Genomic DNA, 18,487 nt, shown 5'->3' with positions numbered 1-18,487 from the left:
TGATCTCTCGTTGTGAGAAATGTGTTTTCTGCAGGGTTCCTATGTTGAGAAATAAATGGATAAACGTGAAGAATAAATCTTCAGAGTGTTAGTAACATTTGTTTCGTTTAAAAAGCTGTAATAGTTTTCACATAAAAATTCGGTGGTATTGTTTTTTAGCACGACCTCGTACTCTGTGTACTAATTCCGCCACCAGGCGGTTCATGGTGGAGGGTACCATGTACCACCACTAGACATTTTCTTACCTGTTCTAGTCGTAAATATAGCGAGGCAAAAACTACTGTCTATAAGGCGTCATATGCCCCTTATTTTGATTTATCTTCGTTTTCCTTACGTGAAGTGTAAGTTGTCGGCAGTAAGAATTGTTCTGCAGTTGGCCTCAGAGGCCGGTCGCTGTGGCCGAGCGGTTTTAGGCGCTTCAGTCCGGGACCGCGCAGATGCTACGGTCGCAGGTTAGAATCCTGCCTCCGGCATGGATGTGTGTGATGTCCTTAGGTTAGTTAGGTTTAAGTAGTTCTGAGTCTAGGGGACTGATGACCTCAGATGTTAAGTCCCATAGTGGTTAGAGCCATTTGAACCATTTGGCCTCAGATGCTGGTTGAACACTGCCTCGTGAAAAGAACGTCGTCTCCTCTCCTGCGATTCCCGTTTGCGAAGCATCTCCCTGACAGCTGCGTGCTGATCGAAACTACCGGTAACGAATCTAGGAGCCCAACTCTGAATTGCCTTGATGTCTTTCTTCAATCCAGTCTGGTGTGGAACCAAAACACTCGAGCAGTGGGTCGCACTAGTGTTCCATGGCCGGTCTGCTTCACTACTGGCAATTAATATTGCTACACCACGAATATGACGTGCTAACCGACAGGAAGAAGATGCTGTGATACGCAAATGATTAGCTTTTCAGAGCATTCACGCAAGGGTGGCGGCGGTAGCGACACCTACAACATGCTGACATGTGGAAAGTTTGCAACCGATTTTTCATGAACAAAAAGCAGTTGACCGGCGTTGCCTGGTGAAACGTTGTTTGATGTGTAAGAAGCAGAAATGCGTACCATCATGTTTCCGACATTGATAAAGGTCGGATTGCACCCTATCGCGATTTCGGTTTATCGTATCGCGACATTGCTGCTCGCGTTAGTCGAGATCCAATGACTGTTAGCAGAATATGTAATCGGTGGGTTCAGGAGGGTAATACGGAACGCCGTGCTGAATCCCAACGGTCTCGTATCACTAGCAATCGAGATGACAGGCATGTTGTCCGCATGGCTGTAACGGATCGTAGAGCCACGTTTGCAAGACAACTACCATCTGCACGAACAGTTCGACGACGTCTGCAGCAGCATGGACTATCAGCTCGGAGACCATGGCTGCGGTTACTCTTGGCTCTGCATTACACAGGAGCGCCTGCGATGGTGTACTCAACGACGAACCTGTGTGCACGAATGGCAAAACGTCATTTTTTCGGATGAATCCAGGTAGTGTTTACAGCATCATGATGGTCGCATCCGTATTTGGCGACATCGCGGTGAATGCACATTGGAAGCGTGTATTCGGCATCGCCATACTGGGGTATCACCCGGCGTGATGGTATGGGGTGCCATTGGTTACACGTCTCGGTCACCTCTTGTTCTCACTGACGGCACTTTCAACAGTGGACGTTACATTTCAGATGTGTTACGACCCGTGGCACTACCCTTCATTGGGTCCCTGCGAAACCCTACATTTCAGCAGGATAATGCACGACCGTATGTTGCAGGTCCTATAGGGGCCTTTCAGGATAGAGAAAATGTTCGACTGCTGCCCTGGACAGCACATTCTCCAGATCTCTCACCAATTGAAAACGTCTGGTCAATGGTGGCCGAGCAACTGGTTCGTCACAATACACCAGTCACTACTCTTGATGAACTGTGGTATCGTGTTGAAGCTACATGGGCAGCTGTACCTGTACACGCGATCGAAGCTCTGTTTGACTCAATGCCCAGGCGTGTCAACGTTATTACGGCCAGAGGTGGTTGTTCTGGGTACTGATTTCTCATGATCTATGCACCCAATCTGCGTGAAATGTAATCACTTTTGAGTTCTAGTGTAATATATTTGTCCAATGAATACCCGTTTACCATCAGCATTTATATTTGGTGTAGTAACTTTAATGGGCAGTAGTGTATCTTGCGTACTCGATACTATAGGCATCCGTATAAGTGCACATTGCTATCCCATGACCGTTGTCGCCTCAATGTGTGTAAGACACAGTTTCTTAAAGCCATCTCAATAAAATAAAAAAATGTTCAATGTGTGTAAGACACAGTTTCTTAAAGCCATCTCAATAAAAAAGATGTTCAAATGTGTGTGAAATCTTTTGGGCTTAACTGCTAAGGTCATCAGTCCCCAAGCTTACACACTGGTTAACCTAAATTATCCTAACGACAAACATACACACATCCATGCCCGAGGGAGGACTCGAACCTCCGCCGGGACCAGCCGCACAGTCCATGACTGCAGCGCCTCAGACCGCTCGGCTAATCCCGCGCTGCCTTTCAATAAAGAGAAGCCGTCCATGCTACGGGTTTTGTTGCTTTCCATATCAGTTTGCAACGTGCGCCTAGATATGCAAAGTGTGAGGAGGTCTAGCAGTGGACATCTAAGAACTGATGACGAACACCCCACGGGTGTGGTAGATGACGCAGACAGAGACGAGAGGAGGACAGGTGGTGGAACAGTTGGGCGCGCGTTTGCCGGTGGCCGTGGATCGGGGCCAGGAGAGCTGCTGGGCCGCGCCCTTTTTGCCGACGCCGGCCGGCCGTCTGCCCTGGAGCCGCCGGGCCGCCTAATTGCTGGACCTCGCCGGCCAGCATCCGCCACCTGCGGCCGGCCTCGGCCGAGCCTCGTGGCCTGCGAGTGAGTGAGTCTGGAGGGACGCCAGCAGGCGGCCGGGCGCTCACTTTCACCCCACGTGCGCGCCTCAGACGCGGCCCAGACTACGCCGCTCGGCTTTCTTCCATCCTACGCAACACAACACCTCACCTCTGCACGGCACAAAGCATCAAGAGTGCCGCCACCTTCCCACGGGCCTCCAGCACACTGTGCGGTCTCCGATCCTCTTGTACTTCTTGTAGGTGAATAGCTGCCGCTAGTATCCTGTGCATTTAGTGTTTGTTCGCGGACCGTCTCAATAGAATGGCACAGGTTTCCTGTTTCTTACACACACACACACACACACACACACACACACACACACATACGCACACGCACGGACAGAGAGAGAGAGAGAGAGACAGACAGTCAGATTGGAAAATGGCTCAGGTCATCCCCGTTTTCAAGAAGGGACTTCGAACAGATGTGCAGAACTATAGACCTATAACTCTAACTTCAATCAGTTCCTTCTGCAGACAATACCTTACGGTAATACCGCTGTACGCCGTCGTGTTTTCGCTTATGGCCGTACCTGCTTCTCTAGGCGCATTCGCCTTTTCAAATCCACGCCTCGGAAGCTGTTTTCTCTTACTGCCTCAAATGGAACAGATCGGAGCCAGTAGTTCAGAGTTAACTGCAGCTCTTGCCTCGACGGTCGCGTTCGTGACACGCTCGGCTCATTCGGAAATGACGCATCACTCGATGCGGCCACTGCTGTCGACGTCTACGGAGACGCCGTATTGATTTCGTTTTATTTCGTTGTCTTTGATTAGAGGATCGGTCGTGTGACTAGGGACTCCCGTCGGGTACACCGTTCGCCTGGTGCAAGTCTTTCGATTTGACGCCACTGCGGCGACATGCGCGTCGATGGGGATGAAATGTTGATGATTAAGGACAACACAACACCCAGTTCAAAAATGGTTCAAATGGCTCTGAGCACTATGGGACTCAACTGCTGTCGTCATTAGTCCCCTAGAACTTAGAACTATTTAAACCTAACTAACCTAAGGACATCACACACATCCATGCCCGAGGCAGGATTCGAACCTGCGACCGTAGCAGGAGAAAATCTCCGACCCAGCCGGGACTCGAACCCGGGCCCTTAGGATTGACATTCTGTCGCGCTGGGCACTTAGCTACCGGGTGCGCACTGATTAGAGGAGATTTGTGTTTAACGTGCCGCCGACAACCTTGACAAGCTTGACAACCTTGTCAAACTCCGTCTCTAATAGACGGAGCACAAGCTCGGATTAGGAAAGGATGGAGAAGGAAATCGGCCGTGCTGCTTCAAAGGAACCATCCCGGCATTCGCCTGAAGTGATTTAGGCAAATCACGGAAAGCGGCAGGTGGATCAAAAAATGTCCAGACACACTTTGCCCAAAATGGTACTGAAACAGAGGATCACAGACAAAAGGCCGAAATACTAAATGTCTTTTTCCAAAGATGTTCCACAGAGGAAGACTGCACTGTAGTTCCTTCTGTAGATTGTCGCACAGCTGACAAAATGGTAGATATCGAAATAGATGACAGAGGGATAGAGAAACAATTGAAATCGCTCAAAAGAGGAAAGGCCGCTGGACCTGATGGGATACCAGTTCCCCACAGTCCTTTAATGAACAAAGTAAGAGCATATGGACTATCACACCAATTCTGTGATTGGATTGAAGAGTTCCTAGATAACAGAACGTAGCATGTCATTCTCAATGGAGAGAAGTCTTCCGAACTAAGAGTGATTTCAGTTGTGCCGCAGGGGAGTGTCGTAGGGCTGTTGCTATTGTGTGCATAACATCGCAAGTTCACTGAGGCTTTTTGCGGATGCTGCTGTAGCACATCGAGAGGTTGTAACAATGAAAAATTTGTCCGCAGCTCGTGGTCTTGCGGTAGCGTTCTCGCTTCTGGCGCACGGGGTCTCGGGTTCCATTCCCGTTGGGGTCAGGGATTTTCTCTGCCCCGTGATGACTGGGTGTGTTCTTCATCATCATTGACTCGGAAGTAGGCGAAGTGGCGTCAACTAAAAAAGGATTTCCAATACAGCGGCCGAACTTCCCGCATGGGGCCTTCCGGACAACAATATCATATGATCATTTCATTGTGCAGAAATGCAGACGGATATGCAACGTATTGACGCATGGTGGACAGAATGGCAATTGAATCCCAATGTAGACAAGTGTAATGTAGTGCGAATATATAGAAAGAAATATCCTTTATCATTTTGCTACAATATGGCAGGTCAGCAACTGGAAGCAGTTAATTCCATGAATTATCTGGGAGTAGGCATTAGGAGTGATTTAAAATGTAATGATCATATAAAGTTGATCGTCGGTAAAGCAGATGCCAGACTGAGATTCACTGGACGAATCCTAAGGAATTGCAGTCCAAAAACAAACACTTGTTCGCCCACTGCTTGAATACTGCTCACCGATGTGAGATTCGTACCAGATAGGGCTGATTGAAGAGATAGAGAAGATCCAACGGAGAGCAGCGCGGTTCGTTACAGGATCATTTAGTAATCGCGAAAGCATTACGGAGATGATAGATAAACTCCAGTGGAAGACTGCAAGAGAGACGCTCAGTAGCTCGGTAAGGGCTTTTGTTGAAGTTTCGAGAACATACCTTCACCGAAGAGTCAAGCAGTATATTGCTCCCTCCTACGTATATCTCGCGAAGAGACTATGAGGATAAAATCAGAGAGATTAGAACCCACACAGAAGCATACCGACAATCTTACTTTCGACGAACAATACGAGACTGGAATAGAAGGGAGAACCGATAGAGGTACTTAAGGTACCCTCCGCCACACACCGGCAGGTGGCTCGCGGAGTACGGATGTAGATATTTACAGAGAGAGAGAGAGAGAGAGAGAGAGAGAGGTCCTAGAAAATGGACCCCTAACTTTCACTTCCAGCGTGACATTCAAATGACAACATTTATATGGTGATTTCTTGGTGATATTGAGAGCTTTCAAAGATGTCGTGGAAGGGTAAATGTATCAAATTGAACAACTGAGTCGAAATTTATAAGTGAAAATCGTTCTAATACCTCTGACAGTGAAATACATGAACCGCTACTGTTGTTGCTGCTGCGATTGTACGTTAGGAAACCTTCAGAGGTGGTAGTGTGTACCAAAACAAGAGAAATATGACTAGTAAACACGGCCTCCAAAATGCATGCGTTAAGAGCTATGAGCACTTGTTCATCTTCGATACTGTCAGAAACATCTCATCGATTGAACATGTGCCCACAGCTTTTAAGGTATGCGCTTTAGAACCCATGTTTACTTGACATTTTTTCCCGTTTTGGTCCACACTATCACTTCTGAAAGATGCCCAGCCTCCAGTCGTAGTAACAACCGTACCGTTACATGTATTCCACTGTCAGAGCTTATATCTTTCTATTTGGTCGTGCCGGACCAGGGTCCCTTACCTCAGATTGATGCATTTACCCTTCTCCATCTTACCTGAAAGTTTGTAACATCATCACGAAATCATTCTGTATATTTGGCATAACTTTATTCACGTGAAAGTTCCAGTACAAAATTTAAATAGCACAGGGCATAAAACTAAACCAAACTCCGTCCGAACAGGCCTTGGAAGGCCAAACGGTACCCACCGTCCGCCGTGTCATCCTCAGTCTACAGGTGTCACTGGATGCGGATATGGAGGATCGTGTGGTCAGCACACCGCCCTCCCGGCCGTGCGTCAGTTTACGAGACCGGAGCCGCTACTTCTCAATCAAGTAGCTCCTCAGTTGGTCTGAGTGCACGTCACTTTCCAAGAGCGCACCGCAGACCGGATGGTCACCCATCCAAGTGCTAGATCAGCCCGACAGCGCTTAACTTCGGTGGTCTGACGGGAACCGGTGTTACCACTGCGGCAACATATAGCATGGTGTATGAAAATATGGGAAAATAACAAACGTACTCTATTTTTAGAAAATTTCAGTCTCCAGGTATCTTCTTTTCAATCGTACTAAAATTGAGTACCAAATAACACTTCATCCATAAACACACACACACACACACACACACACACACACACACACACACACACACACACACACACACACTGTAAACACTAGCACCATCGCAAACCAAAGATGGCTGACATCAGAAGTAGTAGATAGTGAAATTAATAATTAACGCGTGAGGTAGCATAAACTCTGTCCCTCTCATAACAAGTGAGAAACCAGGATACCATGCACAATTTAAACAAAAACCATCATCTTTATTTATAAGGTTATTTGCCAATTTGTGGTGAAGAGCTTCCATAACAACACTGTCCCTATAGCTGGGAGCGAAGGCCAGAATTTCCGTGTTGTTATATTCCACAGGGTGACCGGTGCCAAGACAATGTTCTGTAGTGACGAATTTGCTCCGCTGTTGTAGGCGTGTGCGTCGCTTATCCTCAGTACACCGGCCCTCCATAGTCCTGATGGTGTGACCAACATATGACATTCCACAGCTGCTAGGAATACGGTAGACACCCGCCTTACGCAAACCAAGATCATGCTTTACGGAACCTAAAAGGACTCTGACCTTAGATGGTGGTTGAAAAACACACTTCATCTTTCCGCAAAATACGAAAGTCCTGTTCTGACTGCTCCCTTCCTACGGCAAAAAAGGTCATAGACTTTGGTACCTCCTCGGTATTATAATGTCACCCGGTGCGCAGTCAGTAGATAGCTCAACGCGCGTCTAATATGTCTTTTACCGTAACCATTCTGGGGAAAGGTGACTACGAGATGGGCTAACTCAGCATTTCTAACGGGACGGGTCGTATTTTGCGGAAATGTGATGTGAAGTGTGCAGTTGTGTCATGTCATGATTTGGTCGGTTTACTGGGCATACGCGGCACACACGCCTACAACAGCTGAGCAATTCCGCCATTGCAAAACATTGTCTCGGCATAGGTCATCGTATGGAATATAAGAACACACAGATTGTGGCATGCACTTCCAGCTACTGGGTTAGTGTAATTAAGGAAGCTGTTAAAGTTAAATCAGTAAGTAACCTTATAAAAGGAGATGATGGTTCAAAAATGGCTCTAAGCACTATGGGACTTTTCATCTGAGGTCGTGAGTCCCCTAGACTTAGAACTACTTAAACCTAACTAACCAGCTGCGCGGTGCAGGTCTAAAGCACCTAGAACCGCTTGGCCACAGCTTCCGGCTCGAGATGGTGGTTTTTGCTTAAATTGTGCATGGAATGCTGCTCTCTCACTTGTCAACAGGGGGACAGGGCTTATGCTATCTCACCCGTTGATCGATTACTTCTGACGCCGGTCATATTTGGTTTCTGATGGCGCTAGTGTTCACAGTGTGTGTGTGTGTGTGCGTGTGTGTGTGTGTGTGTGTATATCTTTATGGAGTTTCTCTGAAGAACGGGGTTTTAAATTCCCCTATCCAGCGCTTACTTCCTGCAGTTTTGCTTGGGAATGGCAGGGCGTGCTCCTATCGAAATATCGGCAGTTATCGACGACGCCTCGCGGCTGCATCCCCGTAAGTTATTTGAACATTGTATACGCCAGAAGAAACTAAGATCTCTCATCCAGTAACCAGTCAGTATTGTGCTCTGATTTACTCCGTTCGTATCTCGTTAAGTCTAGATAACCTAGCAACAGGTCTGATGTGAAAACGTTTTTAGTAATAAATTCTCCCTTGTTCGCTACTTTGCATTTGACCTTATATTCGAGCACGCAGCAACCGCTTACATTTCTGGTTACTGTTTCTTGTACAAACATTCTATTGCAGCTACTTCACAGCTAAACTCGTTACGACAGTTGCATGGTTTATGTATCCGAGCCGTCGCGTGCTAAGTCATGTTAGCTCATTTGCATGCCGTTTGCTCGAGGTCAAGTAAGTGTTAGGTGCACCAGCTGTCAACACGTATACTAGAAATAGCAGTAATAGGTTGCGTTACTTTTTAGTATAATTCGCCTATAAAGGCATTTGTTTCAACTCTTAATCACTGTAGATTTTATGAAAGAACCTGTATTCATCTATGTGGACTAAATAAACTACAGATTCGTTAAGAACAAGTTCTTAAGCTGAGATCACTATGACCATTAGAAGGAGCGACTGTCATCTAGGAAGGGCCGAAAGAGTGCGCCCACCATTTTTTAAACTGCCACTGTATATGTAATATTTGACCGTAATAAACTCTACTCTTAATATGAGATACTATCTTGGCGTTATTGACTGCCGTTTTCCAGTGCCGTGTCGAAAAAGACAGCAATCCTGCCGTAGCGGTGTACAGGACCGTGGCCGAGCGGTTCTAGGCCCTTCAGTCCGGAACCGCGGTGCTACAACGGTCGCAGGTTTGAATCCTGCCTCAGGCATGGATGTGTGTGATGTCCTTAGGTTAGTTAAGTTTAAGTAGCACTAAGTCAGGTCGACTGATAATCTCAGGTGTTATGTTCAAATGGCTCTGAGCACTATGGGACTTAACTGCTGATGTCATCAGTCCGTTAAGTCCCATATTCCTTAGAGTCATTTGAACTATTTTGACAACATTGAAGAAGTCAAGAAAAAAGCTAGGGGTGAGCTGTCAGCCATTTCTAAAGATGACTACAAAAAATGTTTCGAACAGTGAAAGTACCGATGGGACAAATGTATTACTGGTAACAGAGAGTACATTGAAGGGGATAAAGTTGTTTTGTAAACAATTTGAAAATACATAGCTTTCAAAAAATAATTCCTGTTACTTGGGTACATCCTCTATTCGGAACGTAGGGTACGCTATATCGCGAAGTGGTAACCACAGTGAAAATCAAAAATGTGTTATTTGGAACAGTTAGCTACACCTTACAGCTGATTACATAGTCGCCGATCCGACTGAGACATTTGTCGTAGCACTGTACCAACTTTCCAGTATCCTCGAAATAGAAGGCAGCCCCCTGTGCTTTCTGCCAATTCTGTACGCTGATTTGCAGATTGTTGTCAGTGTCTAATACTGTCATCATAGCCTGCGCTTCATGTGCGCGGTAATGAATATTTTGGGAGCCAAGTCCTTCCTGTATAGTGGGGAATGAAGTAGTTCCCATCGAAAACGCTGCAGGAGCGTCATCATTGCCTCTGCAGAGTGCGTCCGAGAATTGTCATAAAGGAGGACACGCGTGACAGTTACATTGTGTGGGCTGCATGAAATCAGGCGAAATCTCTCTCAGGCGCTCATACTTGGCGGGACAGATGGTTTTCTAGGCATCTTTACACCCTCGCTGTGCGCTCGGCACTGAAAAGAGAGACTTGACACACTCGACGGGCATACGACAGACACTGTCCAACACATCTATGCAAAGCTTCATCGAACTTTCACTGTGGTTTCCATTCCGCGATCGATCGGACCTTACTTTCCGAATAGCCCTCGTATTCTACATCTGCATTTATACTCTGCTAGCACCAAGCGGTGTGTGGCGGAGGGCACAAATCGCGCCAAAGTCGTATCCCCCTCCTCTGTTCCATCGCGCGAGGGAAAAACGACTGTCTGAACGCCTCAGTACGAGCTCTAATTTCCCTTATCTTTGACTCGTGATCTATGCGCGACTTGAAAGTTGGTGGTAATAACATATGCTCTACATCCTCGGTGAAGGTCGGATTTCGGAATTTAGTGAGCAGCCCATTCTGTTTAGCGCGCCGTCTATCTGCAAGTCTGTCCCAATTCAAACTTTCTATGAGACTGTAACGCTCTCGCGATGGCTAAATGTACCAGTCACGAATATTGCCGCTCTTCTTTGGACATTCTCAATCTCTTGAATCAGACCCAACTGGTAAGGGTGCCATAAAGACCAACAATACTCCAAGACTGGATGAACTAATGTATTGTAAACTATTTTCTTTGTTGAAGGACTGCATCGCTTCAGGATTCTACCAATAAACAGCAATCTAGAGTTCGCTTTACCGGTTACCTGTGTAATCTGATCATTCCATTTGAGATCATTTCGAATAGTCACACCCAGGTACTTGACGGACGTTACCGCTTCCAAAGACTGGGCATTTATTTTGTACTCGTACATTAATTGGGATTATCGCCTTGTTATACACAGTATGTTACACTTACTAATATTGAGAGATAACTGCCAGTCATTACATCACGTTTTTTTTTTTTTTCAATTCCTCATTGATTTGTTCACAACTTTCGTCTGATACTACTTTCCTGTAGACTGCAGCATCATCGGCAAACAGTCTAATGCCGCTGTCAATACCATCAACCAAATCGTTCATGTAAATCGTAAAAAGCAAAGGATCTATTACGCTGCACTGGGGCACACCTGAAGTTACTATTGTTTCTGTTGAAGTCGCCCCGTTCAGGACGACATACTGCTCCCTGTCTGTTAGAAAACTTTCTATCCAACCGCACATGTCATCGGATAGACCGAAAGCGCGCACTTTTTGTAGCAAGCGACACTGCGGAACTGAGTCGAACGTCTTTCGAAAGTCGAGAAATACGGCCGTTGTCTAGAGCCTGTTGTATATCATGCACAAAGAGGGCCAGCTGTGTCTCGCATGGCCGCTGGTTCCTAAAACCGTGCTATTTTCTGCAGATGAGCCAACCGAATTTCAGATCGCTGAATGGTTTAGCTTATACCATCAAGACCACATTCCTAGGGATACCAACTTTTCAAAGGTTTGGATCGTTCTTCCCAGAACCAAATTGCGCCTGGGCTTTTGTAAAGGAACTTGAACTGACATTTAACGTGGTACATTTTCATGGAAGAGTTGCCCACATAGGCCTATCGAAAATATGACATACGTGGTCCAAACGCAGTTTGTGTGGAACTACGAGGGTCAGTCAAAAAGTAATGCCTCCTATTTTTTTTCTACGTTTAATTGTCAGGAAATTTAAATGCAATTACATAGGTTGAAAACCACAACATTGAGGATCTTTTGTCATTTTTCAATGTAATCTCCGCCCATCTCTACAGTTTTGGTCCATCTTTGAACAAGGGCATGTATCCCACCACGGTACAAATCACAGCTCTGCTTCCTAAGCCATTGACGCACGGATGTTTTGACGGCCTCCTCATCTTCAAAATGAATCCCACGATGAGCTTCTTTTAGTGGCCCGAACAGATGGAAGTCTGATGGTGCCAGGTCAGGGCTGTATGGGGGATGAGGCAAAACTTCCCATCCAATTTTGACAATCTCGTCAGAGGTGTGACGACTGGTGTGTGGTCTTGCATTGTCATGCAAAAGAAGAACATCTGCCATTGATTTTGTTGGGCGAACTCGCTGAAGACGTGCTTTAAGTTTTTTGAGGGTTGTGACGTATTGAACAGAATTTATTGTGCATCCCTGCTCCAAAAAATCAACCAGAATCACACCCTCTGTATCCCAGAAAACTGTTGCCATAACTTTCCCTGCCGATCGCACAGTTTTGAATTTTTTCTTCCTCGGCGAGCTTGTGTGACGCCACTCCATTGACTGCCTCTTTGATTCGGGTTCAAAAAAATGCACCCATGTTTCGTCCCCGGTCACAATTTTTTTCAGAAACTCATCTCCCTCCAAACGGAAGCGCTGCAAGTGTTGGGAGGCTATTGTTTTCCTTGCCTCTTTATTCTGATCGGTTAACATTCTTGGAACCCACCGTGCACAAACTTTTGAGTACCCCAATTGTTTAATAATCGTGATCACACTGCCTTTACTAAGAGAAATAATGCGACACACTTCATCTGCAGTCACCCGACGGTCACCACGAATGATGTCATCAACTTGCTGAATGTTGTGTGGAGTCACTGCACTCACCGGCCTGCCGCTCCGCTTTTCGTCAGTCAACGGTGTTTGCCCTTCAGCTTCCTTACAACGACGAACCCATCGTCTAACAGTGCTGACATCCACTGTCACAACACCATACACCTTCTTCAGTCTTTCATGAATGCGTATGGGCGTTTCACCTTCTGCATTCAAGAATTCAATCACACAACGCTGTCTCAAACGAACATCGATGTCGGCCATCTTACAAACTTCTGCTGTGCTGCCACCTGTTGACACAGAAAGTTACCACTGCAGTGGATTGCAGAAGGTTTGAGGAATGGCGCCAAATTCAAATTTTTCACTTAACTTAATTTTTTTAAGTAGAAAAAAAATGGGAGGCATTACTTTTTGACCGACCCTCGTATTTCCTCAGAGTGATTAGCTGATCTTGGTCCTGCGACACACGTTCATTTTTCTTCTCCCGCTAGCCTAATCCGTAGCCTGTGCATGTGAAACGGCGTCTCCAGCCCAGCTGTTCTACAGCGGTAAATTGGTAACCTCTAATTGCGGGGCAGTAATTAATGCCACGCGTCCCGCTGCACGTTTAACGGAGCAACTGGTTGCAGCCTCCTGCCATATCGAGGCACCTATCCCGTTTACTTCGGCTCATCTGCTTGTTAGTCCTGCCGACTGCGCTACCGCTACCCAATAAAATTCTAATCCGGTTTGGCTGGAGCGTTAAGTGTTTTAAATCTCATGTTTTACATCTCAGTTGAGAAACTTCTCAGGTAAACGGTGTATCAGTTATCCAGTCATGAGTAACAAACTAGCTGTTTCCATGACACTGGCCGCAAAGATACAAGTTGACCCGGGAAAAGGTCTTCTGTTCTGCAGAAGACTACAGTAAACTCAATGACAGCGACCCTGCATCAGATATTTCACAGTTCACAGTTTCCCTGTATCAATAAAAGCTCGTGCTGGACAAGGATAACGACGAAGAGAGGCCGTATACAATCGCGTTATACACGTCAATCGGTTTAAAGGAAGCATGGAAAACGCAACTGTACGTAACCGCATGAATCCACTGCTCCACCTTGCATCAGTTCGCAATGCGAAACAGACTTATTTTTAAAGGTATTTCTGGTCTAGCGAACCAGCATGCTCTTACTGTAGTCATCTTTCAGGTATTGCAGCTCTTCCTACTTCTCCGCGCTTGTAAAGAAACTTTTGAACGAATTTCCACCTTGTGCAAGACGTACCGGGTGATCAAAAAGTCAGTATAAACTTGAAAACTTAATAAACTACGGAATAATGTAGATAGAGAGGTAAAAATTGACACACATGCTTGGAATGACATGGGGTTTTATTAGAACAAAAAAAAAAAAAGTATTGCTAGACGCGTGAAAGATCTGTTGCGCGCGTCGTTTGGTGATGATCGTGTGCTCAGCCGCCACTTTCGCCATGCTTAGCATCCCAGGTCCCCAGACCTCAGTACGTGCGATTATTGGCTTTGGGGTTACCTGAAGTCGCAAGTGTATCGTGATCGGCCGGCATCTCTAGGGATACTGAAAGACAACATCCGACGCCAATGCGTCACCATAACTCCGGACATGCTTTACAGTGCTGTTCACAACATTATTCCTCGACTACAGCTATTGTTGAGGAATGATGGTGGACATATTGAGCATTTCCTGTAAAGAACATCATCTTTGCTTTGTCTTACTTTGTTATGCTAATTATTGCTATTCTGATCAGATGAAGAGCCATCTGTCGGACATTTTTTGAACTTTTGTATTTTTTTGGTTGTAATAAAACCCCATGTCATTGCAAGCATGTGTGTCAATTTGTACCTCTCTATCTACATTATTCCGTGATTTATTCAGTTTTCAAATTTATACTGACTTTTTGATCACCCGGTAGTTTAATTATTTTTGTTTTACCAATGCGTACATTTCAGCATTATGTGCTATCTTTAGTGGCTTTTTGTATGGCTCTAATATCAGGTGAGCTGACCAGCCAGCAGAAACTTCGAGTTTTCGTGATAAAATAAAATATATGTGTAATTGCTAATACAGTAATGAACAAAAGAAGCGTTGTAGCACGTCTTTCACGCGTCTAGCAATACTTTTTTTTTGTTCTAATAAAACCCCATGTCATGCTGAGATGCTGATAATTATTGGAGTTTTGGTGGATAAGAGGTAAAGTAAGTGAGGAGCATATTTTTTTGTTGGTTTATATGGAACAATGAGGATGAAGATGGCAGACTAGATCACTAGAAGATTGTCTACACACACACACAAACACCTTGTTAAATAAACGGCAAACAAGAGTGCAGCAGCAGAAACCGTGGGAAGCCGTATTAAGTGTGGTACATATAACACTACCACCACTATGTAACAGATAGCATTATGTGTCACAGAATAACAAACAAAAGCCGCAGAAGGCAGTAGAATTTCTCTCCAGTTTGTCACTACTGCGTTTTTTCTGATAAAAGTGGCCGTACTCGTGGTTTAACCTCTGGGATTTTTTGATACGAATGTAGATTCTGAAGTTTATAAATAACAGAACAATATTTTTTTAAATAAACACAGATCTATTTATCAACATGTCTCTTGTGAACTGGTTGCGTTTGTCCAGCGAGATGCTATGATTTTATTTCCTTAATAAAAACTGTTTCTAGATTAGCGTAGTACTCGTACACAGCACTAAGTTCTTTATTAAACAATAATTTCTGTTTGGGTATAGGAAGCAGAAACGTGTCACATGAGCTGCAGTATAGTGAGTAAGATGGGTAAGGAACTATTTTGAGTCTCACGCCGTACACTTTTTACCGTCGCAACGGTCGACGTGCGAGGAGACGCAATGCCCTAGTGTATGACTACTACTTTGCTTGCTAATCTTGTTGCCTTCTGCTTCAATGCTTTATACAAACTGTCCAGTGAAGATACATAATAATGGTCGGTTTTACGGTTTTTAATCAATCGTGACTGTTTACGCAGGATGGGTTTTGTGTTACATGACACCACAATTTTAAATATTATCCTGCACTCTGTTGTAAATAACTCTGAGATACCTGAACATGTTCTCAAGATCGAAACCGATTGTATACAAATCATTATTTGTTAGCAACTCATGGAGGTTGTGGTATCTGTCGGATGTATTCGTTTCTTCTGCAAGAGTACATCTAGGCGTTCTTCTTAGGAATTTCACTTTCGATGTCTCAGTAACTCTCTCCTCCTTCCACTTTAGAGTTCAGAGACCAGTTCTCTCACGACTATGCAACAGAATAGCCTCTACCATCAGGTTATAAAATTTCATTTCTTAAATAGATAGACTTGCTAAGCTGTGCTAATATCTTATTGTGAGTTGCAATCTTTAAATTGACAGGATATTTCCAGTTTATTGCTGTTATCTTAAATTTATTAAAGTACTTGTCTGAGTTGCCATTTAAAGCTGAGTTCTCAAGTTGCGTAGCCAACTGTAGGTCAGTCTCGTTGCCTGCAACTATTGTAACCATTACATTTCATTTATCAAAAGAAGGAGATAATTTTCTTGGAGTTCCCTAGTGTGGCTTAAAGAACTACGTGTCCTAATATTTGGTCGACGCTCAACAGTTTTTAAGTGCCACCACACACACAGCTACCCACTATTGATAAGGATAAAATTTGCACGAGTACATAACGCCACAAAGCAGCGTGAAAATCTTAGGACGTAGGTTTCCGAAACAATAAACTTCTGTCTTCCAGTTTCCGTTGCAGATATCGGGTAATAAACTTTAAACTGTACAATGTTTTCTCAGTAAAGACAGGACTGAAACGAAATAGAAAAAGTACAGCGCAGGCTGTAATACTCATATCGAATATAGATACTGTAACATTAGAATTCCGTAACTTCTTTGACTTGAGAGTTATGTAAATATGCGATGTGGAAATATTTTGCAAATTTTTTGAGGTATGTTATTTTATGTACCGAATTCTAACAAGTATAAATGGTTCCTGTTTAAGGTATGCAGTATTGTATACGATAGAAACGCTCCTAACGAAAAGGCGTAGGCGGAAATATAATAGGTGGAGTGGCGCGAGAAGTATTGTGGTACAAATAGTCAGTGACTAGCTTTCGGCGACGCATCCCGAGTAATTACTGAGGCAAAGACTTAAGGAAAAGTGGATAGTTACGCCTTTGATGTGGATCGTTATTAACAGGTGTATCAGGCATTTATTGAGTTGCTCTAAAATCTTCATTTACGACTCCGAGAAGTTTTACAGAGCCATGATTGCAACATATGGCTTTGTTCTACCGCCACACAAGATCTCCACTGCACCCTCACTCAAGGAAAGTAATAATTAATTTTCTAAATTCATGTGTTGATTGCTGCCCGCTGACGTGTTCCAATTATAAACGATTAATACTAAATCTGTATCACAAACTAGGCTTTATTCTGCCGGTCACCTTGCTAAAATCCTGTTCCATATAAAAGAATGTTCTGAGTTTTTCCCTTCTCGATAAAGTGAAAGTGCTTAAATGATTTTTTACAATAATTAAAATAATTGCTAAATTTTGTGGAGTAATAGGATTCTGTTTTGCAAACAGTCTCGTGAGTACAGTGTTCCATGTGATAGTTAGACTTTCATGTTCAGTCTGCAGTAAAAGTATAGTTAATTATAGTTTCATTTTGAAGTGAAACTTTCAGAGTTTATTTATGTCATTTCATGGAATATAAGCTACACTCGGAAACAGTGATTACGGAAGTAAAGTGTAGCATATAACAGTTTGAAGGCCTACAACAATTACATTGATGTAACAGCTTTCTAAACAGTAGGTTTGCGTGTACATTCATTTTATATGTGTTGTTACAGTTGTTTATTAGTAAAAGAGTTAATAATGAAACGTGTTCCGACACGGAACGGTTTTAATATTCCACTCATGTTATAGCCAGTTAACTAGTAAGCCGCCGTGAAAGCTCAGACAATACTTAAGTAATTTTAATGATTAATTAAAACCACCACAGTTGTATTATTACACATTTATTGTGTTACGACGGATTTCGTTCGTTAAGTAACATCAGGTTTTAACGTAAGAAAGTGGTGTAACTCAATAAACGTGTAATAATAAGGTGGGTTGGTTTTCAGTAATTATGAATATTAGTGTAAGATGTGGTTCTGAACATAGTCAGGATTACTTATTAATTACTACTGAACTATTTGTGCTATCAAAATAGTGATTGGTTTTACCTTACCTAAACTATAACTGATTCAGGGATCCCATATACAACTCGTTCTGTGCTGTGTAAAGGTTTACACACAGTCTAGGAAAGTTTTTAGCGATCAGGGAAAGGAAAAAACTCAAAATTTCTTACCTTCATCAGCGAAGTTAGGCCCACTTTATGTGCAGGTTATCAGTGTTTTTCTCCGATTGTGAGATGCATAGTGATTATTTTTTGCGCTCTAAAGCAAGCCGTGCACTTTGGTTGTGAAGTTGCCTGTTGCCACTGAACTCAGATAGTAGCTTCGCTTGTGCTAGTTGTTTTGCTAATGTATGCTAGGGTGTGCTATTGCTTTCGTGTGCGAAACTATCTTCATCTTGGGAGCGAAGTTCAACTCAGCAGTTAACTTACTTTGTGTACCATACGTTTATGTGAAACTACTTTTTCTAATTAGGCTGCCGACCGTAATTATTTGCATGAACACAGCGTCTACTTGTAAACGGCATATCGTTGGTTCGACTCCCGTTCGATTAACTTCACATTCTTTCAATACGTAATCCTTTAGTAGACGAATTACAGTCTGATTAGTTTACTTCAGCATTACGATGACGGCCAACTAATAATCCTGCTAAAGGGGTACCATTGTTTACTGAACCCACTACAGAATTGTAAGGCGTCAGGATAAC

General features: G+C 44.1%; 1 protein-coding gene across 2 annotated transcripts in view; it reads left to right on the top strand.

The window, feature by feature from the left end:
• The window catches only part of LOC126335027 (rhotekin-like), a 1,081,506-nt gene that overhangs the window by 200,242 nt on the left and 862,777 nt on the right, over positions 1-18,487 (top strand). The window lies entirely within an intron of this gene.

Source organism: Schistocerca gregaria, chromosome 1, assembly GCF_023897955.1.
Source record: "Schistocerca gregaria isolate iqSchGreg1 chromosome 1, iqSchGreg1.2, whole genome shotgun sequence".
In the NCBI taxonomy this organism is placed as follows: domain Eukaryota; kingdom Metazoa; phylum Arthropoda; class Insecta; order Orthoptera; family Acrididae; genus Schistocerca; species Schistocerca gregaria.
The sequence above is the reverse complement of the archived record's forward strand: the minus strand, read 5'-3'. Positions and strand labels throughout refer to the sequence as shown.